At 36.8% G+C, this 25,313-nt stretch overlaps 1 long non-coding RNA gene and 1 pseudogene across 1 annotated transcript; one reads left to right on the forward strand and one right to left on the reverse strand.

Annotated features, from left to right (window-relative positions):
• The first annotated feature begins 8 nt into the window (after positions 1-8).
• On the forward strand, positions 9-24,412 carry LOC121413503 (annotated as a pseudogene).
• LOC121413504 lies at positions 15,445-21,928 on the reverse strand. The gene is made up of 5 exons (XR_005969747.1): positions 21,566-21,928; positions 20,140-20,317; positions 19,339-19,495; positions 17,479-17,603; positions 15,445-15,940 (listed from the first exon to the last, which is right to left on the reverse strand). It is a non-coding gene; the product is annotated as an uncharacterized LOC121413504 (long non-coding RNA).
• Positions 24,413-25,313: the final 901 nt, after the last annotated feature.

Below are 25,313 nucleotides of genomic sequence, written 5' to 3' on the forward strand. Positions count from 1 at the left end.
ATCAGGATAAAACAGTGGATCAGTTTTGTTTTCTATTCAGTATCACCTTAATCATTCTCAAGTCAACACCTGCCGTAAAACCATCTCGTTGAAAAACAATAAGTGCTCATCTATTCTACAATATGGGGTAAGAAATCTTTGTTTAAATGTTTACATTTAACTTTCGACAGAAGTTTAAAGAGTCGTTTACATTTCAAAAAGAAAAAAAACAACAACTGATGAATCAATTTTGTATTTATTCAGCACGTATAAACGTATTAAGCATCTTCACTAAATAAGTTTTTAGGGTAGGTTTAGTAGTGCTTTGACAAAAGGAAAATATTGAAGGCTCGTCATTTATTTGAAATCGTGCGCAAAATGTCCGCTTTTCAGATTGGAGTATGTAAATTCTGAATAATATTATGTATTTCTTATGACCGTATAACCATATGACACCCTTACTACCTTTATTTTCATTTTTTATCACAATAGTTATCTGGCAAGAAGTCATCTAACATGTCTGATAGTCTCAGTGACGATCATGTATGTTGCATCGACAGTGAGGGCGTGCACATCTTGTCCTCATGATTGTTTGATAGGTAAGTTATTTATCATTTATTCATGTTTTATTTAACAAAAATCGATGAAAAGAACAGTGGAGGGTAGTCCGTTCAGTTAAAAAAAAATGCTTTACAATGGAGCCTTCCACGAAATAAAAGAAACATAAACATGATAAATGAAAAGCGGAACAAATACATAGTAAATGGATAAATAACAAAAGATGAATATAATGAAAATAGATAACATATACACAAATCGTAATTAAAATGAAAATTGAAAACAAACAAAAACACAAATATAGACAAAAATCACAATTAAGTGTGGCTGCACGTGGTATATCCAACCAACCCCTCCCTCCCACATTAGGCCAGGTTGTAAAGTTAGAGCATGTAAATGAAAGTTTTACAAAGTTTTCTGAAGATATTTAAGGACTTAGAGTTTTGTACGGACAATGGTAGTTTATTGAAAATAGAATTTGAAGTGAATGAAAATGATCTTTTTTGTATTCAGATTTAGGGTATGGTATTTGTAGACGATTTCGGGCGGAATGTCTAGTATTATATTTGACATGTGTAATATCTAGTCCGCTGGCTTTATCATTTTAAAATGTTTGGTTGAACGAGGTATGTCAAAATAATCTTTTTGGATGTTAGTATATCTGATGAAATATGGAAAGCCTGTATATCCGGGAAACAATCTTTAAGATCCAGGTGCTCATCACCGTCTGCTCGGTACATTCTACCTTAAGAACTGACATGTGTCGTACAATGTTAAATTTTCATTTGAATTTGTTGTGATTATTTGAGTGATAATGTGGTACTTTAAAATCTTTTATACAAATCTAGCTTACTACCCGTTTGAGGGAGACGCTGACGATAGTTCTGGTAACAACCGCAACGGAGCTACGACTGGTGCCGTTACATACACGACTGGAAAATGCGGTCAAGCCGCGTCCTTTGACGGTGTTTCTAAGGCAGCTTGTCAAAAGTCCATGCACCGTTCTTCATCGTTCTTCCCGCATCCGGGTTTTCGCTTCGGCTTTCCCACCCAACGTTCCCTTCTCTTCAAAGGAACGGCCGCCATCAAAGGCCCTTTGATGCCACCGTTCTTTTGTTCGTCTTTCCTGCAAGTCTTAATTTCTATCGAAAGGCCGAAGAATCTATTCTAAATAGCTCTACGACCAAAACAAATGTGTGCCTTCATCATGTTCATATTGACTGTCGGATCGAGAGTTCGCGTCACTGTTCTGAACTGTGGTTCGCATCTATGATGGAAGTTCGGGTGCATTCAAAAGCCACGGTAGCTTAATCAAAAATCACGCGCATGTCATAAATCGTTACTGATCTTACGAATTTGCTGCAATAACCATGAAAACCTCTTTTTTGCAATTGGAAGAGCGTCAATTCATGATGTCTTAGGTGGGGAAATAAGATTCCACATATTTTCGTTTCTTAGGCCCAAGCCATTCGTAGAATTCACGTCGACTTAGAATATTAATTATTACTCGCATCTCAAACAAGTGTCGAGAGCCCCCCCCCCCTCCAAAAAAAAAAACAGAAGGAAATAGAATGATAAAATAAATATGACCGGAACAGCTTGACACTATTAGGCATAGATAGATCAAAGATTTACAAAGATTTATTAGAAACTGCTTTAAATAGTTTCTTAAAATTTTTGACGGGCAACAATTTCCCCAGGATAACATATTGTCTCTTAATTTTCTTTATCTTCATGCTGTAAAGAAGCGGGACCAAAAGAGATTGTGAAAAGAGGAAAAAGAAAACTAAGAAGTCAAAGGGAGAGAAAAGGAAGGGGAAATAGAGAGAAATAAGAAAATAATATTGGGATGGAAAAAGAGGAAGGGTGAAAAAAATGGAGGAAATACAGTTGAAAGAGTGGGAAAAAACTCGGAAATTTGAGAGGGGTTCTCCAGATAAGCGATTCCATGTCCCTCGACGTCAATGTCCGATTGTGTTAAAAACGACTGTCATCGATTAATATTAATCTTTTTTTTTTGTTTGACCAAATGCGTGCGCATCCCGATTTCTGCCTCTGCATCGAAATCAATATTAATGAGAAAGCAGAGTTGTGTTCTCGCAGAATTCGTGATCAGGTGGGGGGGGGGGGGGGTTAAAAACATTTTTCCCTAAATTCATGAATTGCGTCTTCGGAATGAGAGTACGCATGCGCGTGGACTGGATATTTACGAAATTGTGGTCGTCTATTTGAATATTGTATGCCATGAATGAATCAGCATCCTCAAATTTCCGGTACCTTTCTACCCCCCCCCCCCATTATGAGAGGCACAATTAAAATTTGTAATGCAAAATGCAGCCAAAAGAGAAGAGTGCCCCCCCCCCTTGAAAGCGAACCTATTTTTTCCCCCTGTCATGGATCCGCCCCCGAATTTTAGACATTACGTTGTATAGACACAATTCTTGGTTGGATTTACATTTACATAGGGCCCGCCCCCCCCCCCTATTGGCGGAGTAAAAAAAAGGGAAAGAAAGAAAAAGAGAGGAGAAAAAGAAGGGGGAAACATAAGAGGAGGAAGGCGAGTGAATAAGATGAGGCGAAGACTTAGAAAATAACTTTAATAATCATTACGCTACTGGGACAACCAATTCAAAGAAATAAACAAATATCAACCTTGGGCGGCCGATCGGGGAAAATATGGGTGAAAAAAGAAATCACCCTCCCCTATTGGCGGAGGCTGGATCCACCCCTGATTTAGATTTACATTTTATTCACACTATCGATCCCCTCTCGGGGCATGAGTGTACAACATAAAAACATATAACAGACTAAAGTATAACTTCATTTAATTGGTTTAACGTATTAAACGTAATGTTCGGAATTAAAGATAAATACCAATTGTGGTAACGATCAGAAAATTAGTTCGATCAGAATCCAATGAATTTTACCAACGAAGTGTTTGTTTGTATAAATGAAAAATATTTGCCAAATAGCCCTGTGAAAGAAAATCGTAAAAGTGCTGAGAAATGAGCGATATAAGCACAGAATTCCATCAAATGTCAGGTATTTTTGAGGCAATATTATAACACACTGTACCACGTATGCTTTTATGTTTTAGCGATCATCAGAATTATCGATATTGAGCGGCGATTTCATTATTCTACAAAGATAAGTGCAGGCGCGGATCCAGGAGGGGGCCGAGCCGGCCCCGGCCCTGCGGCCCCCCTATTTTTTGACAACCTGCAGAAAAAAGTGTTTCTTGATAGAAACTACGAAAAGCAGGAAGAAAAGTAAGAAAGAGCTATTATACCCATGATGTGTAATTTACAGCCTCGTAACGGCCGGCCCGACCCCGAAAGGAAACAAGAAAAAGATGAGGGGAAGAATTGGAAAACAGACTTTGTATAAAAAAAATTTCGCTTGCGCATCGCGCTCGCATTGCCTGTGTAATGAATCCCATTCAAGAGGATTAAATGGGACTTAATATATCCAGTTCTGAAATCAATTTGCACACAATATTTCAGCTCACGCATCAAACTTTCTTTTTTGTTTGATTTACACAAATTGTTATATCAAAATTTTCAGCTCGCGCTGCGCGCTCGCATTGTTTTATTTGTGAGATACCTATCCTCTTTGGAAATTCTTTCCAAAATTTGTCAAAATGCTCCTGTATCATGTCAGTATATCAAAAAATTAAGCTCGTGCTTCGCGCTTGCATTTAATTGTTTGAGACATGCAAACAAGCTTGTTCTTTAATTTTGAATAAAAACGCGCTTAGACCGTCCAGTTTTCAGGTCGGAATATCACTCTCATTATTTAATTGGTGATACTTGTATCCTCTTCACTAATCAGTAAAAACAGTCCTAATTGAGTCCCTTAATTTTCACGTTTCGGCTCGCGCTTCGCGCTCGCATTGTTTAGTTGGATACTTATCTTTGTTCATGATTATAAAAACTGCTCAGAATCTTCAGTTCTAAGGACATAAAATATCAAAGAATTTTTTGCACGCGCTTCGCGCTCGCATTATATATTATGACCACATGAGATACCTTATCTTGTTTATAACAATAAAAACTAACATTTACTTAAAACTTCAGTCTTCAGTTAGGACTACCCCCTGAAAAACAAACAAAAAATAGAATTATGGCGGCCAATCGAGAAAAATGTTGCTGAAAATATTTTTCGGCCCCCTTATTGGCGAAAGCTGGATCCGCCCCTGAAGTGTACATTAATGTACTAGATCTAGATCTATGATAGATATTTCGTATCGAAATCGTCATGTAATCATATTTAAAATTGCTCCTTATATCTTGTGCTGTACATGGTCTATAACCTCCCATAGTTATCGATATCGTCATCACCGCTGTTACTATCGCAATCATCTTCATTTCACTATTATAAGTATTATCTTCGTTAACATATCTATTATTTAATTTTAATTTTATTTTCATGAATCGATAGGTTGGGAGGAGGAGGGGAAGACTGAGAATTACCAAGGAGAAGCAGACGTACATGTAGAATGGGGGAGCAGTAAAAAGGGATGAGAATAGAAATGAGTGGTGAGGAAGGATACGGAGAGGAAACACAAAGATAGAGAAAAAAAGGAGATGCAAGAAGAAAAAGAAGAACGAAGGAAAAGCAGTAGGAGACGTATTAGAAGAGCAGGTGGGCAGTAGAACAATAAGAGAGGAGACTTAGAAAAGGAGGAGGAGGGAAAAGAAAGAAGCAGCAGAAAAGAATGAGGTGGAGAAAAAAGAATAATGAAAGACGATTAAGGATATGAAGAAGAAAAAAAAGATAAAGAAAAGGAGGAGTAAGAAGAGTAGATGAAGGGGGCGGAGGATGCGAACAAGAAGAATAATAAGGTGGAAAAGAAGAATAACAACGGAGAAACAGAAGAAATAGAAGAGGGGGGGGGGGTGAGTTTGTTCTAAAGTAAAATCAATGTGAGTAGAATTAAATTAATGTTTTTTTTATCTATATTGCAGTGATTACATCATTACAATACTAGGATGCCATCATGTTCAATAATTTAAGCTTCAAAATTCTGTACTTCACGGGTGAAGATATGGGGCCGTAAGCTGCAGGGAGATATGTAGAATATTAGCATTAGATCATTACTCTAAAATAGATGGAACGTGATTATTTATTTATAACTAATATTAGTTAGTACACTTACTGGCCTAAAAGCCAAAGCAAATAGGGCCATGATATAAGCTTCTCCATCAAGAGAATTGAACATTATTGACCTTTCAGGATTGCTTGGCATTGATACTCATCGAACTGTTCTTAGTCATTGCCCAGGCCTATGATCATGAAAGAGCAAGATCACTCACCCGTATAGTAGAGAATCATTGACAATAGCATGCTCAGCGGGTTCGCCACAGAAAACAATGGGAGAGCTAGACGCTCACATTCTTTAATTCCCCATATCCGCTGTCGTGATTATTGTCGTAATTTCAATAGACAACCTACTTCAAAAGACCGTTGGCCCGCCCGATGGGGAATCTTTTGTAATAATGTAGTGTATTAAAGTACGTGTATGCAGTAACTACCATCCCGACTTCTGTTGTGCTATTTAAAAGATTTCTTTCACCATCATCGAGGAGCGATTAGCGTGTAAAATCGCATAAATTATCTCACATAACGGATCTAATGTTCATGATTACCAACATCACCATAATCATTACCATTATCTTTCATATTTTTTAATGATATAAACTATAAAATTGATACTGGAGAACGATTGGAAATAGATAATGAATGAATGATGATGATAACAGTGATGATGATGGTGATAATTAGAACTTTGAAGTGATATTAATGGACATGATAATACGAATAACATGAATAATAATATCAGTGATAATGTAAACATTAACAAGCGAAGATGATTGGTATATTTGCGGCAATGAACCATGTATAACTTGAGACGCGTTTTTCCTTTATCATGTTTGTTATAAAAGGGTTTTCATATCATGATCCTGAAAGACATAGATTATATTTAGATTAAAAAGAAAGAGAATGGATAGCAATCTAATTATGGAAAAGATTTTGCGGGATGTCAAGTCCGATGCAGTATAAAAATTGATTGCATATCGAGGTCGATGCGATTTTTATATCAACGATATCATCCCCCAGAGTCTATCAAGTTATGAGTTTATGTGCATTTTTAGCAAAATTGACATTTGTAATACGAGATTATTCTAATTTTAGAGTGCTGTAACATCCGAACTGCATGGCATTCCTGCTACGTACGTTTTGAATTCATCGGACATTTCGATTTCTGGATGCATGTTATATCAGTTAAAGCGGTGTACGTCTGAATCATATTGATTGTCATTTGTATTAACTTTATGATAACGTTGATATACAAAAACATAATTCATCAGGTTCTTTATCATTACACCAATGATATGAACTTACGCACATATAGGCCTACGTCTTTTGCTTGATAGAACACTGACACCCCCCCCCCCCCCATTAGAGCAAGAATAATATTGTGCTCTTTCATTAATATTGATTTCGGAGATCGGGAAGCGCACGCCAATAGGAATTTACATTATTTGTATACCACTTACAAGTGAAGCACAAAACATGTATCTAAACGCTATGGAACAAATAGAAAGAGAGAATGAATTTCAACAAAAATTAAAGTAGTTGCACAGTTCACAGTAGGCTGTAAACGATAGGAGGCTTCACATGCGGCGGGAAAGGCTATTTCCCCCCCCCCCAAAAAAAAAAAAAAAAAAAAGTTTTAACATGAATTTGAATTTCTCTCTTGAATCTGCTTGTTTAGTACTTTCTGTTAGATTGTTCCTGAGTTGGATTTAGTGGGGGGCAAGGGGCCCGCCCCTCCCTGCTCCCTCTATTGGCGGAGCAAAAAAAAACGGGGAAAGAAAGAAAAAAAAAAAGAAAGGAGAAAAAACATAGGAGGAAAACGATTGAATAAATAAGATGAGGGAAAAACAATTAAAAATATCTTTCATGTCATTATATAAAATTTTCGCTCATGCTTCGCGCTCGCATTGCCTTTAAGGTGATTTACACATATGGAACTTAAAATATCAGATTTTAAAGTCAATATACATAACATATTTTAAGTCGGAAATCGAACTTTCATTTTTAAAAAGTGTTCTGAAAAAAAAATTATTGTCTGAATATTAACATTTTCTGCTCCCGCTGCGCGCTCACAAAATTTGATTTGTCAGGTACCTATTATTTTCCTGTATTCCATTTTAGTTATCAAAATATCCCTATTCATGTCAGATTGTGAAAACATTAGCTAGCGCTGCACGCTCGCATTTTGATTGGTGAGTTAGGAAATTTTCAATATTAATTATATTACAAACTAATTAAAATCTCCATTTTATGACAGTTTATCAACAATTTTCGGCTGGCGATTTGCGCGCACATTGATTTTTGAAAATATATCAACTCATGCATCTTATTCATAATTATAGAAGTGCTTTAAATATATAATATTGACAGATTTCGCGCTCTGATTAGGCTTATTAGATTAATAAATTAATTTAATGATAAATTGTCCCTTTTTCAGAATGGAATATCAAAAAGTTTCATCTCGCGATTTGATAAGAAGAGAAATAGGAAGACAGTCATAATTTCCATATGATGGAATATTGTTCTTAGAATTTTCCGGCCCTATGTCAAAACTCAAAGTAATAATAATGAATCATATATGTTCCTTTTTAAATGTGATCCATATCCACTCACAATTCTCCTACAAATCTCAAATTTTCCGCTTGCGCTTCGCGCTCGCATCGATTACTTAGTTATGTATGTACCTTTTTCATGATTACAAAAATTGCTTAGAACTTCCATTCTTCAGGTAGAAAAGTAAATATTTTCAGCTCACGCTTCGCGCTCGCATTATCTAATTGTTGAAATATGTAACGTTTTAATTTACGGATAATTACGAGCAGCCGTTAACAGATTCCTTTTTTATCAGAACGATCAATGCGTACTAAATTCATTCATCTCGTTTAGGATCAGAAGCATTGCCAGAATGCTATTTTAGGACAAAATACATGAAATAAAAATTAAAAAAATAGCGCGCGCTTCGCGCTCGCACTATTTAGATTAGGCTTGTGAGATTATTTTACATTTGATTTAAAAGAATAAAGCTTAAAAGTGACAATATTTGGTTTACATATTATAAAGCGCCTTCTTATATTCCAATTTTACCTTAAACGTAAGTATTTTATTTTCAAACGAAGTCTATGAAAAAGGTGCAGTTAGGCTTTCATTTTGATGCCAAATAGTCTCATAATTGGGATTAGTTGCAAACACGGTTTTCGAATAGAAGGCACATCGGGGAACATCAAAGTAACAAGACAGTCACCAGCGCTGACAAAGTGATAATCTCCCCTTGACATACCCCTACCAATCAAGAGGTCATCTTTCTATTGAAATCCGCCACCAGTCAGACCACCTCTATGTTCAAGAATATAGGGTAATCTCCGCAATCAAGAATGGGGTAATTTAAATCTACCTTGACAATGGGGTAAGCCGTTAAATACAGCTTGCAATGCACTGGCCCATGTCATTTTCAACGTCCGGCTTTCGGGGAATTAAAATGAGCATCAAATGGGTAGTTTTCTTGTTCTCGTTTTGTCCCCATACTAGAACCTTGATTTTGTTTCTTTTCGTAATGTGCATTTTGATATGGTTTCCATTATATTTCTCAACATTTCGACATTTAATGTAGTTTAATGCTTGCCTTTATAAAGAGCAATATTACATAAAACCTGCTTGGCGAAGCAGATTATAACATAACGTTCGAATGATATTTTATCAACACATTTTTAATTAAGCATGTAACTTCCCTCTTTATAGGTCTACTCTTAATGTAAACATTCGAGTTATATTTATTGCCTACCATCTCTCTGTGCATTTTAATAACCAGGCTAAAGTGAAGGTCCTCATTTGGGTATGGACGATTCTCATTAAAATACATGTTGTGAGTTTCAAAGGGGGCACACTTGTGTAAAATGGCATATTTACATTAACAAAATTGATAATGGCTCTCAAAGGGGGGCCGGCACACGGGCCGGATCCCCCCCCCCCCGATTCACTACATAACTGTACCCTCCATGTGCAGAATATAGACCCCCGTATAGACCCACTACTTCTTTTAGTAGAGGTCACAAAATAGACCACAATACTTTTGAGAGCCCAACTATTGTTCAAAATAAATACGGCGCTTATTGGATTGTATTGTGTTACTCCGGCAGGATCCGCACCAGCATGCACTCCATCCTTGTTGATCTAGTATGCTAAATACCTCGGTCACATTTGTTCTAAGGCAAGTCGAAAACAGTCATTTTAACAGTTTTTGTACCAGCTAAATATAGGAAATTTGAATAAAATGAATAAAACGGCTGTTTTCGACTCGCTGTATGGCCGCCGTAAAGCAAATATGACCGAGGTATTACCATTTCCTGTACGTTAATTTATTTTTGGTGCACATTTGAATATGCAAGCTATACAGAATGCAGCTATACAATTAAGAGGTGAGGTACAAAGTTGGAAGGGAAACTAGGCCAAAGAGGCTTTCGTATTACGTCGGTAAATTATGTTTACCTTAGACACTGGGAATCTAATTTGCAATAATTTGACAGACACACATTGCAGATTAATTCAGATATTTGATAGGAAGAAGAAATCAACGGCAATATACACGTATTGTTCAAGTCAAACGTGAAGGTTAAAAAAAATAGGTACACAGAAAAAACAAAATTATACAACCTGTATAAAATTTTATACAACCGCTGTTTACTATATGAACCTTACAACTGTTGTTTGAAAATTATACAACCCTCGGTTGTTCAAAATTTAAACAGCAGGTTGTATAAATTTTTTATACAAATTATGTTTAAAACTTGGTTTTATACAGCGGGTTGTAAAAAGATTTTTATGCAATACTGATTAAATTTTGTGCAACTGTATAAACTATGGTTGTATAAAAAAAAACTGTTCAAAAATGGTTGTATAAAAGAAGGAGGCAAAGAAGAAGGCAAATGAGAAACTTTTATGCTTTCAGTTTCATTCAAGATATTTATTCTTGCATTTCACACCTGCACAGTAAAGTATGCATGTTTTACATTACATACATAGGAGGCAATACTCCCAAAACTTTTTTTTACAAGGTATCACTTAAAAACACTATGTAACACTGTGGAAGACTCTGACATACTATATCGGAACACGGACGAGTAGATTCAATCCTGCACAGGGAAAGGTAGAAAATTTTGAAATGTGTACAAAATATGAAGAAATGTCCATAACTTATCATTGACGTATTTGCTGCCCTCTTGTTATCAATATATATTTTTAAAAAGCAGAAATTTTCTTATTACTTGTTTCAGTAACAGTAATTTATTTTCTTCCCCCCCCCCCGCTTTTTTTACAAGAAAATCAGACACCTGTGTGCTTTCACAAATGCGAAAGATTAACATTATCCTAAAAAGATGGGGATCCTTGTAGTGATCTTAAGTATGCAGAAAATCTCAATCCAGGCATTATATCTAAGAAGTACTCTGATAACTAACTTGCAACAATGAAGAATTCACATTTTTTCATATTTCAAATAGCTATTTGATACATAAATTAATGAAAATTACATTGAATATTGGCATGATAAATTTAGACAAAAATGTCATTACAATTTCATGAAACATTGCAAATAACAAGACTCATAAATATTACATCTATTTCAACCTATTTTGATGCCTAAGACGGGGGGGGGGGGGGGCTGATAGATTTGGGGTACACAGACACTTTATATGAATCTGATCAAATGTACAAAAAAAATCCAAAATCACATTTAATTTTTTTTATGTATTTTATTGTTTTCTAAATTTCTTATGTATTTCTCAATTTTTTATTGTTTTTCAATGGAAATTGTCGGGGACCATAAATAAGATGGAATTAATAAATTTCAATCAGTAAAAGGAAAAATAATGATACATTTGCCTAAAAACTCTATTTGCATTGGATTTGTACACAAATTCAAATTTTTGTTAAATTTTGGGTCTGCAAGCACTTACGAAATGCGTTATTTTGGAACCGCGTATCCGGGGGTCGGAAATTCGGTCTCAAAAGTTGCGCGAGGCTTGAATGTAAAGAGTCGGTGAGCGACGCGGTCAAAAAACTTTACATGGCAGCTTTGTTACAAAAAAAAATGTCGAGGGGGGGACCGATTCAGCTCCCCTCAAAATTTTTTGACCATGTCGCTCACTAACTTTTTACTTTCAAGTCTGGCGCAACTCTCGAGACCAAAATTGTGACCCCCGGGTACGCCGTTCCGAAATTACGCAACATTTCGTAAGTGCATGCAGACCCAAAATTAATCAAAAACGTGAATTTGTGTACAAATCCAATGCAAATAGTGTTTTTAGCCAAAATTCATAAATGTATCAATATTTTTCCTTTTACTGCTTAAAACCTATTAATTTTATCTTTTTTTATGGTCAAAAGTCTCCGACAATTTCCATTGAAAAAAAGTAGATAAACAAAGAAAAACAAAAGAAATTTAGAAAACAATAGAACACATAAGAAAATAAATGTGATGTTGAAATGTTTTTTAAATAAATTTGATCAGATGCCTATCTAGAGTATGTGAAACAAAAATTAGCAATTCAGGGGCATTATCTATGATTTTACGCATAAATTATCATAATTAATGAGACATGCAATTTTTTGCAGAATTTGATGTTATAGTTTTGTGATAATGCCATGGGTAACACGTGTGCCAATTTTCGTCTTGATCGCGCCATCCACGGCGGAGATCGTAGGGGGGGGGGGCTGAATTAGCCCCCCCCCCTCCCCGTCTTCTTAGGCGTCGAAATAGCCCAGTCTATTTAGGGTGTAGCCACTGAATACTATGTGAGCAAAGCAAATATGAAATATATGTCCTATTACAGAACCAAGCTCAGCATTACTGCAGGCCAAAGTGAAATAAGTGTGCAATGGATGAAAAATTAGAGGGTGGTATCCAATTATGGTACAAAAGATCCTTCGGTTTTAATGCATTGAGCAAATGTTCAGTTGCTGAATATTTAAAGGACAAGTCCACCCCAACAAAAACTTGATTTGAATAAAAAGAGAAAAATTCAAAAAGCATAACACTGAAAATTTCAACAAAATCTGATGTAAAATAAGAAAGTTATGGCATTTTAAAGTTTCAACAAAATAGTTATATGAACGAGCTAGTTGCATCCAAATGAGAGTTGATGACATCACTCACTCACTATTTCTTTTGTATTTTATTATATGAAATATTTCATTTTCTCATCATTGTCATGTGAAATGAAGTTTCATTCCTCCCTGAACATGTGGAATTTCATTATTTTAACATTTTGTGCTTCAGGCAAGGAGGTCCTAATTGCCAAATTCGTAAAAATTGACATATTGTATAATTCAAACAATAAAAACAAAAGAAATAGTGAGTGACATCATCGACTCTCTCATTTGGATTTTACTGGCTCGTTCATATAACTATTTTGTTGAAAATAAGCGAAACTTTGAAGTGTCATAATTTTCCTATTTTACATCTGATTTTGATGAAATTTTCAGCATTGTGCTTGTCTGATTTTTCTTTATTGATTCAAATCAACATTTTTCTGAGGTGGACTTGACCTTTAAATAAATTGAACGATGGAACATTCATAATTAGCATTGAGAAAGTATCGAAATGAGTCAAATTTATCCTGGCACAACAAGTTGGAATAAAGATTGTCATCTAAATGTTTCAGACATGCCTTAGAAGATTCTTTCTTGTATTTGCATGAAATCTGGAAAGATGATGTGTACTGGACTTAAAGTTCTTACAACAAAGATAACAAGAACTGTTCTTCTGCACCAAAAGGTGAAATTATTCAAACAACTCTTTAAATTAGCCAACCGTCATAAAAAATGCCATTTGACCTTAAAAATATTTACATGTGATCAATAGAATAACAAACGAGCACTCCTCTTAACCCCAACTAGACCAGGCTTTTTTGGCTGCTCTGTGGGGGGGGGGTGCCCCGGGAGCCACTTACATTGACGAGTGGATACCATGCGCGACCTAAAAAACAGGTAAAAAGGATGTCTTTTTAACGACATTTCACGTTGCGTACGTAACGTGATAATGGTGTAAAAAACACAAATATAATGAAAAAAGGGTATCTATTTCGCTAGGAAAATCACGTGTTTAGGGTCAAATTTGCGGGGACGATAAAACAAAATAAAAATGTTTCATAAAGGATGTCCTTTTTGCCCTAACACTTCGTGTTTAGAGTCTGATTTGCACGTAGAGTAGAAGATGGGGTCGTACCAAACCAACTAAGGTAAAGCAGACAACCGAAGGACCCGTAACAATAAAACATTACTTGTTTAGGGGTTCATTTCAGAGAATATTTGCCAAGAGTATCGTTTTGTTTCCAATAGTTGTTAAGGGTAGGGTTTCACACGCCAATACTTGTTAAGGGGTGCATGTTCCGAATATGGAAATTACGTGTTTAGGGTGCTTTTCGAGACCCCATGGTCGCGCATGGTATCCACTCGTGAATGGAAGTGCCCCCCCCTGCCGATCACGCGAGCAATTTGCACGCTGGTAGTGTGCGATGTAATCTACAAGGCTGTATGGTAAAATTTTCCAAATAATGATATTATTTTATATGAATTAATTTATGGGTAAATCATATTTTTTTGCTCTAATTCACTTCATATCATAAAGCTCCCAGAATGCTAATTTTTGGTAAAAATATTCTTTGTAGCATTCTCAACAATCACAATTGAAAAAAACTTCAGTTTGGAAATCAATTTCTTATGTATTTTATTGTTTTAGGAATTTCTTTGTTTTTCAACCTTTTTTTCACCAGATTTATATTATAGCAGCTGTTTGAAGCATATAATTATGCTAAAATCAATTGACTTCTGCTGTTTAAAGTAAAAATCATAGCTTTATGAATAAGATGAGAAAACTCAATTTGCATTGACTTTGTGGACGAAATCACGTTTTGGAACAATTTTTTGTCAGACATGAACTTACGAAATGTTGCATAATTTCGGGACAATGTACCTGGGCATAGTAAATTTGGTCTCAAAAGATGCGCGAGACTTAGTATAAACTCTGAGAGTGGCAGGGTCAACAAATCTCCCGCGGAGGAATGATCGCAGAAAATGTTGGGGGAAGGTTGTTTTAACCCCCCCCCCGGCCTGTTTAGGGTTAAGAAGGGGAAGTAGGTGTTAATTAGCACCTTTTTCATATACTTGCTCACAAAACCTAAAATACTGTATGTAAATGTCAATGAAAGGCTGCCAATATAAGGTTTAAAGGCATGGTTCATCCTGACATTGCATGTTAGTTGCCCGGGGGGGCCACTTCCATTCACGAGTGGATACCATGCGCGACCATGGGGTCTCGAAAAGCACCCTAAACACGTAATCTCCATATTCTGAAAATGGACCCCTTAACAAGTATTGGCGTTTGAAACCCTACCCTTAACAAGTATTGGAAACAAAACGATACTCTTGGCAAATATTTCCTGAAATGAACCCCGAAACAAGTACAGGAATGTTTTATTGTTACGGGTCCTTCGGTCGTCGGCTTTACCTTATTTGGTTTAGTACGACCCCACTTCTACTACACCTCGCGCAAATCGGACTCTAAACACGAAGTTTTGGGGCAAAAAGGACATCCTTTATAAAACATTTTAATTTTGTTTTATCATCCCCGCAAATTCGACCCTAAACACGTAATTTTCCTAGCGAAATAGATACACTTTTTTCATTATTTTTGTGTTTTTGACACCCTTATCACGTTACGTACGTAACGTGCCCTATCGTGAAAAAGACATCCTTTTTACGTGTTTTTTTGGTCGCGCATGGTATCCACTCGCCAATGTAAGTGGCCCCCCCGGGGTTAGTTGGTGAAAATCCACCAAGAATAAGAGTTATGAAGTTTTAAATTTGTGACTTCACATGCGAGCAGCTCCCCATATTTTATGTGATATCAATTCTATACAAGTGCCTTTTCTAGGGAAATTGGAAAATGATTTTACCTGTGGAGTCAATGTTATCAGAAACATTATTTCATACAAGCTTCTGATAAAAACCCATTTAATTATCATGAAAACCATTAAAAAATGGCAATTTATGGAATTTATATTACATGATTGACATATTGGGAGCTGCTCGCATGTCATGTCACAAAAATTTAAAATTTTGAAGCCTCATAACTCTGTTATTCTTTGATATTCGGCAAACTTTAATTTATTAATTTCTCTCATGGTTCTCCTTAAAACCAACTTGATGTCAGGGTAAAATTAGGTCCAAGGGTGCCACTGTGCAATCACTCCCAGGTATGGAACGCGCCGTTGTCAATTCCTGTTCATCTTCTTTTTCTTCATGCTCCTTCCTAAATAAAGTGCAAAACAAAGAATCGAAGGGGGTAGAAGACCAATCACACAGACATCTAGTTGGATAATCTGTATTATACCTTACATACTAAACAGCAGGGTTGGTAATACAGGAGTGGGAAATACATGATATTTCGAAAATCATAATGACAAGGGTTCACAAAACATGACAATTGCATCATTCTACCAAAAAAAAAGAAATATCCAATACAATGACACTTTGGCTATATCACTGAAATTAAAGATCTAAATTGTTCTATTCTTTTGGGGCCATCATGTATAATGAAATGGGCAAGTGAATCTGGTCAACTTACGATTTTCAGCATGGGAAATCATGCGGCTCAGATTTATTAATTGTGGTATTGTTAGCCAATATCTTCAAAGGGATGGTCAAAAGCTGAAAATATTCATGTCTTAAATACATAGAGTAGAATTCACTGAACAAAATGCCGAAAATTTCATCAAAATCGGATGACAAATAATAAAGTTATTGAAGTTTAGCAATATTTTGTGAAAACAGTCGTCATGAATATTCATTAGGTGGGCTGATGATGTCACATCTCCACTTTCCGTTTTCTTATGTTATTACATAAAACCATATTTTTTCATTATTTCATACTTGTGTGACTAATACAATGTATGTCTCCTTTATAATGAAATAAGCTGCAGCAATCAATATCTAATGCACTAAATGAAATGTCAATCCAATTTTTCTAGTTCTTGGAGGAAAAAAATTGAATAAACCTATTTTCATACAATAAAATACAAAAGAATAAGTGGAGATGTGACATCATTAGCCCACTTAATGAATATTCATGACAACGATTTTCACAAAATATTGCTAAATTTTAAAATTCAATAATTTTGTTATCCAATTTGATGAAATTTTTGGCAGTTTGCTCAGTGAATTCTACTCTATAAATATTTTCAACCTGGACCATCCCTTTAAGAAGGACTTCTATTGCTCCCCCCCACAAAATAAATAACATGAATCAGCGTTGATCTCATTACATTATTGAGGTAAAACCATAGGAGGTTTTTTTTCTGAGTTTAGAGAACTGCATTTAAGGAGATTTCAAGTCTTCGCAAGATGTGCAGTTTTGCATAGACATCCAACAACCATGACATACATGCAGAATAGGTATTGACTAAGTCATTGTGTGAACTTATTCCGTTGTTATGATTTGCGTTACAGAATTGAGATACTTAATTTAGTATCAGGATTATTAGATAGAACAAATACAGTCAGATAGCTGCCCTGAACAGATTTCAATGTTGGGGTCAAAATTTTACTTGCCCACATTAATTTTTTTTTTTTACCTTTTTGGGTAAGCAACTTAAGCACTTTGATATTTTCACTTGCCTTGGTCAAGTGAGCATGCGCTACAGTCAAACCTAAGTGCTCTCAAAGATTGCCAACAGTAACGTTCTAATATTGTTCAGGAAAATCAGAGCTTTAACCTAAATTGGCCAAAAAATAAATATATAAATAAATAAATAAAAACTTTGAAAAAGTAAGATGATAATCAATACTTACTAATTGGAGATTGATGAAAGATTCAAGACTTTGAAGTACGGCACATTAATTTGCCTCATTCCCCTTTCGTTCTGCCGATCAAAATCCCAGGAAGTACTGAAAGCCAAATTTTCTTCATTGTTGACCTGTATAAATGAAAATACGGTTTGAGCAAAGAAGTGACCGGTGAAAGAAGGGAAAACAAAATAAGAATGGGAGCAAAGAAAATAGGAAAGAAAGATGAAGGTGAGGAGATATCAGCATTTTCAAACTAAATGTGTTTGCCTGCAAGTGAGATTCAATCTTACAAGTGGAATGGGTACAAGTATATAATTGAGATATTATAAGGATTGAAGGTAATAAAGGGATTCACCATGGTGATTTCAGCCAAAATGTGTATCACCCATTAATATACAACAAAATCATTTTATATTCAAAAGGCTTGTTGACCCCTGCCTGTGACCTTGGAACTGGAGGTGACCTTCAAATCTCTGAAGAACATCATCTCTCTTAGATTGGTAACAATTTATGAGTGATGATAGAAATTTAAACAAACAAACCAAAATCCTAACAATGAGCTCCAAAAGTTCTTCAACCCCTGCTGTAACATTTGACCTGGAGGTGACCTTCAACCCCCCCCCACTCCCCCGGGGACATCTACCATCCAAGTTTGGTAAAAAAATGGGCATACACTGTACATGGATCAAACGTTATGAGCTGTAATACAAAACTTGCCCTAATAGGCTTAACTTTGACCCATGCTCATCATCAGCCTGACCCATGACGTGACCCTCATGTTTGGTAAAATTGAAATAAATTTGCATATAACCATGCTTCTCTGCAAGTTGGATTAAAAGCCTTGAGTACAAAGTTATTCAAGTTTTGTCAGTGTTCCCATTTGAAATTCCTGCAATGCATTACTGCTACACAATCCGGGGGGGGGGGGGGGGGGCACTCGACCCAAAAATTGGTGGGGGTGTGCCGCGGGCGAAACAAAAATCGGGGGCCTTGGAGTGGGCTAATTGTAAAAAGGAGGGTCCTCGGAACGGGCTTCAGAACTACAAATGTTGGTGAAATCGGGGGTCCTTGGAACGAGTCGCCTGCATGTGAGTGCCTTCATGCATCCCTATGGAACGGGCATACGTGCATGCAGCTAGACCGGCAGCATGGGCGGCGGGTGCGCTAGCACAGAGGCAATGGTCAGACAGCGTTCATTGCAGCGGCTGCTTTTTCAAAATTACGACTCATTGTAGCAGATCGATCGGAACGGCATAACAGAAAATATGCGAAGCTTTGGAGCGGATTCCTTTTTCACGAGAAGAAAATATTATGCCTTGGAGTGGCTTTCTTTGTTCTTTTTCTTAATAGGCTAAAAATGCTATGCCTTGGAACGGAAATTTGAGTGTAAAAATGGGGGTCCCCTCCGCTGCACATACCCACTATGCATTATATACCAAGTGCCCCCCCCCCCCCTACACAATAATGCAATAATGGTGAATAATGCTGATAATGCTGTGCGCAGTGTTCAGCTGGTATTATGTTGAGAGTCAATTATCTCTCTTTAATGGCTTGTGCAACACGATAGTAAAAAAAAGGGTCTGTGTTAGTTCCTCTTCAGAAATCATTACTCTGAATTGGTGTATGTTACTGTAGAACATCACTTGCTTGTTTCGATGAGGTCCATTAACTATACTAATTATGTTGGACAGGATTCGGTGTACATAAGAACACTGATTTCACTTGTAAGCATTGTTATTCTTACACACCTGGAGAGGAAATATCCTCTTTTGCAGTTTAAATGCTAATTGATGCAGCTTTGTAAAAGTCTTCGCACTGCTACTGTAAGTTTGAATTGAGTATAACTATAAGACTAAAACTTACTCTGCGTCATTTTCTGGTCCACTCCAGCCCCTAGGATCTTTCTACACCCTGGATTAATCTTCTCCGCAAATTCCAAAGTCTGCCTGGACAAATTTGGCCACATTGTGAAAAGGGCACCAGGAGCTGCATCAATTGTTAAATCAAAGTCTTGATCAATCTGAAAATGAAATAAGTATTTATATATAAGCTGTATAACACATAATACAATTACCAGCAATACCATGTTTTCATACATTACCGGTACATTGTAATTAAAGTCATGCTAAATATTGCTCATTAAATAAAAAAAATAAAACTTATCAATGTTTGTAACAAAAACCCTAGGTCACATGCACACACTGCACAAATCAAGTAAAGTCTAGTGAGCTTTGACATTGACCTTTCTATTTCTAACCATTTATCACATTTTTTTAAATATTGATCACTATTGGAGTAATTAACCACTGGAGAAAAATACTTAGTATTTGCAAAATGAGGGGGGGGGGTTAGGTGGGGAAATTAATATCCCCCCCCCCGCCAGAGATTGACATTCATGGAAAGAAGACATAACTTAATCTTTCCAATCGGATTTCAGAACAACTTTTCCACTAATCATAGAATTATGACAACTAAGATGCAACTGAATTTTTAACACTGAGGCAGATCGAGTAAGTGATCCTAAGATCTTGCACTATATTCTCAAGCAAGAAAGAGAATAATTTTGGAAATTCATAACCAAAAATGCTTCGTTCAACTTCGAACAATTAAATTTAATTTTTTTTTTCATAATGCGAATCCACTGCACTAATCAAGTTATTTTACCATTCCCAAAAGCTGTAGATATTTGTCAAGAATTTCTGCTGTGCTTGGTCGCGGGTTTCCTCTAGTCAACTCATATCTAGGTACCGTGGTTCGTCACATTAACAACAATGTTGTCAGGTGATGAGTAATATTGCATCCAGTAGGTGTCTTCTTCGTGCTCATCTTCTGCAACATTTAACTGTGATAAACATGAATCAAAGATCAAGAATAGTAACATTAATTATTACACAAGTTATCTGACTATTCTATAGAGAACTGATGGAATAAGTGGATAAATTGTAGAAATTCTCAATAAAAAATTCCCCTGTGCACAGTGGGGAATTTACATGAAGTCAACCTAAATGTAATTCCTGTATCTCAGATTCAAAATTAGTTTCTGATCATTCACAAACTGTACATACATCTGCAATTACAATGTAACATTTAGATCTGTTGCTATTTGCATGTAGCCTGTCCTCGCTAGGCTGGCCAATAAGGGACTATTGGCCAAGCTAGGCCAGGATTTAGATCTAGGTTTGGACCTATAGTATAGACCTAGATTTTAATGGGGTTTAACATACACATATGTAGACGTACAAAATTGAATAAAGTTGACTAGAAATAGATCTAGCCAGGCCTACATTACACGTAGGCTATGTGCTTGAGGACGGCCCGAGCTTGTACCGGACCCGGTACCTCGCGCATATCGCATCCGCATGCGATCATCGGCAGTGAATTATTTATGTGTGAGGATGATCATCACAGTTCATGTAGGCTATAATTCAAATCACCAATTTTGAGACTAATACTAATAGAAGCATGGAAAGAAGTGAAACTTTGTGTAAAGATCGTGATGTTGCATGAATTTCTTATTTCACCCCCATAAAATCCCACCTTTTGTCACTCAGAATATCAGATCGAGTTCATGGTCTCGAAGTTCGTGTAAGTTGAGCATGGTGTAGGCCCTTGTAATTAAGTGGAGTGGATCCTGCACGAACTTCGCTCAAGCCTTGTACCATAGTCTGCGCACATGCGTATCTGCGCAATTCTAGTAGAATCTTTAAGATACGCAATGCAAACTTTACACATCTAATGCATAGACAGATATTTATTGCAAAATCCGACTCACTGGTGGAAAAATAATGAAATTTGGGTATTTCTTATGACAGCCTCAAAATGCAGCCTTTCTCATCAAAATCTCCAAATCACGTGCAAAAGTGAATGGGTGCGCAGACTGGGGCACCATTTTTTTTCAATCTCAAAATGACTGCCGGCCGAGCCGAGGTTTTTCCAATAAAATCATAGGCCTATATTTCTGACTTGGCGACCATCATATAGAGTTACACACGTACATGCACACACAATAAAAGCACTGCAACAAAATAACAATGCATTGACTTTTGAGATTATTCATGAACATTCACTCGAAATCAAGCAATGAATTTACCTCTAAAGATTGGAACTAAATGTGGAAGGTCCCACTCCTGAAGCAGGTTTGTCACCCCCAAATCTTTCATTTTCTAAAACGGAGATTAAACACGATTTTTCCAGTGCACTGCAGCAGTCTCCGAGTCGAACATACTCAACGCCATCTTCCGACCACTAGCATAGCACTGCGCACGCGTACGCATGCGCTTTACATGTGCCGGTATCTTGTACAACCCCCTGTTCAAGCCTTCTGTCTACGGACCTTAAACAGGTCAATTCGCCGTGTTTTATACCGATATTTATCAAAGCTTAAACATGTGCTGTTCAAAAAATTATACAGCACCTCTTATACAGCGATATTTTGTACAGCGTTTTTACTGTGTATAGAAAAGTTTTAGAAAAATTCAAAGGAAGAAATGAAGTTGGATAAAAAAAAAGGAACCATCAGAATTAAGTTGACAAAATTGAATATTGTATGTAGAACAGGAAAATTGAAAGAAATAATTAAGTCCCCTCCCCCCGAGCGGACTGGTTTGAAGGGGTGGGGTCACCATGCATAAAATTATGGTACTTGTGGAGGCCTCAGCCCCAGACCCCCTTCGGTTCTGTGGCTCCTGGATGGTAATCAAGAACACTAGGTCACAGAGCACTCTAGATCCAGGGGAAATTTATATAAGAGAATAAAGATGGATCCCAGGTAAAAAGATATAGTATAGGATTTCCTGTCCATTGTCATGTCGGAGTCACTTCAATGTGTTAAGTTTCATTTTAATTCACGCGATATTTTTCATCGGTCATTCAAAGTTTAGAATGGGATTAATAAAAGACGCTATAATTCCTTTATAAACACTCAACTCTATTCATGGTCAAGACTACCTCAACTTTGATAATTTCAATATTTATTTTTAAGTGCTTTTGATTTCGTTCGAAGGTAAAGATTTTTGTAATGGTCTTAAAAAGTAACGAAAGTACTTTTTGTTCTGAATTTCGGGTAATGAAATTCAAGAATTGTGCATTTAAGCTACAATTACCGATATGACAGCTTGAGCATCCAATTTATTTTTTTAAAGTTCAAATTAATGATATTTTATTCGTTTGTTTTGCACGGCATCTGTATTATGTGCGAATATATAAGTTTCTAGAATTCCAATGTTTAAACAAATGCAGTGGCGTACCTCGGATTTTCCACAATGGGGGGGGGGGGGCAAAATCGCCTAAAAAGAGTCCTCAACAGGATATAAAGGACATTTCACAGCTAAAACAAATTGACAAGCAAAAAAAAGGTCTTCAACTTCTCGTCAGGGGGGGGGGGGCAGGGATAGGTCCGTTGCATGGGTTGTGACTCGTCAGGGGGAGGGGGGGGGAGTCTGCCCCCCCGTAGGTACGCTAGTGAACATACATATAGTAAGAGGGCTAAATTAAACATAGGCCAAATTTGAATTTCAACGCTGCCCTTAGTTTTCAGCCTTTTTTCCAGAAAAAACGGTTGCATTTTATGTATTTATTGTTATTTTTTGTCACGGTAGCGTTTCAATGTATTACTTTAAATGCCATCATTTTTGGACCAAGGTATGATTTATATTGCATCTTTTGCGTGGGTTTTTGCATTTCGTTTACAAAGATGTTAAGGACAATTCCATATTTTTCACCCGACAATGCTGACTGTGTGGGCTCAGTGTGATGAAAAAAATCTTACCCTCGCCTGAATTAACACTTTCAGAAATTCAATATGTTAACGGTATGTTCTTCAAAATAAAACAACATGCTCGTGCTAAAGGGCTAAAGCTTAATTGTTCTATCAAAGAAATGAAATCTAAATCTAATTGAAATTTGTCATATACTGAAACCCGAAACGAAAAATTCTCCCCAAAAAATGTGAAAGCGTAACTTTTGAAAATATATACCCCACTGGACTACGCACACCGATACAAGGACACAACAATATTCAGATCAGTGACTGGAGATCGGGCGTTTAATAGTTTGCCTGAAATGCCGATATCGTGGACATAGAGGGCGCTCATGCAGAAACAACTTACCGGAGAGCCAAACGGGTGGTGTCAAAAGAAAAGATAAAAGCGCACGCTTCCGTTTTCGCTGCAAAAGGGAACGGTGGCGTCTTGAATGGCAAGAGCACTGACCCGTAGGAAAGAAAAATGGACAATGGAACGTTGAGCGGGTTCGCCGTTGAATATAAAGGTAAGACGCACGCACACCTTTGACAAGCCGCCTAAGATTGACGTTCAGGCGTTGAACAACTTCGCATGGGGCACTGAATTCAGTGTGAGTGTGTGGTTCAAACGAACCGGCCAGTGGGGCAACTACCAAGGCATCGTCAATAATGGCTACTACACCACTGGAAGCTGGGAGATCAGGATGGGCAGGGAGAACAGTGGTCAGATGCTGGGCGGTGGTGTCATTACTACCGCTGCCGGCACTACGTGGGACTACAGTAACCTTGTGGCCCAGCAGAACATGTGGAATCACGTGACTATGACGTATGACGGATCAACCTTGAAGTACTATCTTAATGGTGTCCTTCAGACAGCAAACAACCCCAACTGCTGCACCGGTCCCATTCTTACCCGTAACACCCGGTCACTATTGGTCAAGCAGGTCAAGGGAAATCTAACGAATACTTCTATGGCCTGATTGATGAGGTCAAGATCTACAGCCGAGTGCTCAGCGCCGCTGAGGTTCAGAATATGAAAAACCATCCTTGTCTGTAGAATGCATTGGGTTAACCGGATCTTGACGTATTTGAAAGAATACAATGTTTTTCGTTATTATTCATAGCCGAGTTATTGGTTTAGGGCCTTAACAATTTATCTACTTCTGATGATCATCATTCAATAAATTGAAAAGAAAGTCACGGGCATGATATGTTATTATTTCTCGTATTTTAATTATAACACAGTTTAATGTGTTGCATATTCTCATGTAACGTTTGTAAGGTTAATGTAGAATATTAACCGGAATTCATGAGACTGGGTATAATCATATATACGTAGATGGAAACAGAAACGTTGTGCAAGATGGAATCCATTTCAGATTATTGACGTAATAACCAGTGGTTGTTTATAATCGTAAAAACCTTAAAATCTGTATCCAAACGTTAAGCCAACACATTTTAACATTGCTTTTTTAAAAGATGACGCGGTATAATAATCTGTCTTCATAGAAAAAAAATAAAACACAGAAATCTCTCTTAAGGACCTTTGAACGTGATAAACCAGGTGAGTGCTCAAATCATGAAACTTCCTAAAAAGTGTATTAGATCTCTTAAAAGGTACTTCGTTTAGCTTACAACAGACGCGGATCCAGGGGGGGGGGGGCACAGGGGGCACTTCCTTTTAATCCCATAAAAATCGAGCTGTGTCCCCTCTTTTCAAATTGAAAAATTGAAGACTTTTTTGCTTGTCAAATTTTTTTCGGTACCTTTTTGGGCTTGTCAAAAATTTTCTCCGAAAAATTTGCCCCCCCCTTGAAAAACACTGGATCCTTCTCTGGCTTACAATATCTCAACTTATGATGATTAGACCATGAGTGGTCCTCATTTATTTTTTTTATACTGGCGTGTTCTACATGTATGTTGAAATAGTCAATCGTGGTGTTGCTAAGCCTTAATATAAAAAAAAATCATATCCGTTTAGATATCAGTCGGCAATCAAGACACACACCTTTTCATGCTTGTAATAAATATCTGAAGACAAACGTGAACACTACAACTCCTTATTCGACCTGATTGTCTGTGGTAGTAAATGTGTTTA

Source organism: Lytechinus variegatus, chromosome 4 (genome assembly GCF_018143015.1).
Source record: "Lytechinus variegatus isolate NC3 chromosome 4, Lvar_3.0, whole genome shotgun sequence".
Taxonomy (NCBI): domain Eukaryota; kingdom Metazoa; phylum Echinodermata; class Echinoidea; order Temnopleuroida; family Toxopneustidae; genus Lytechinus; species Lytechinus variegatus.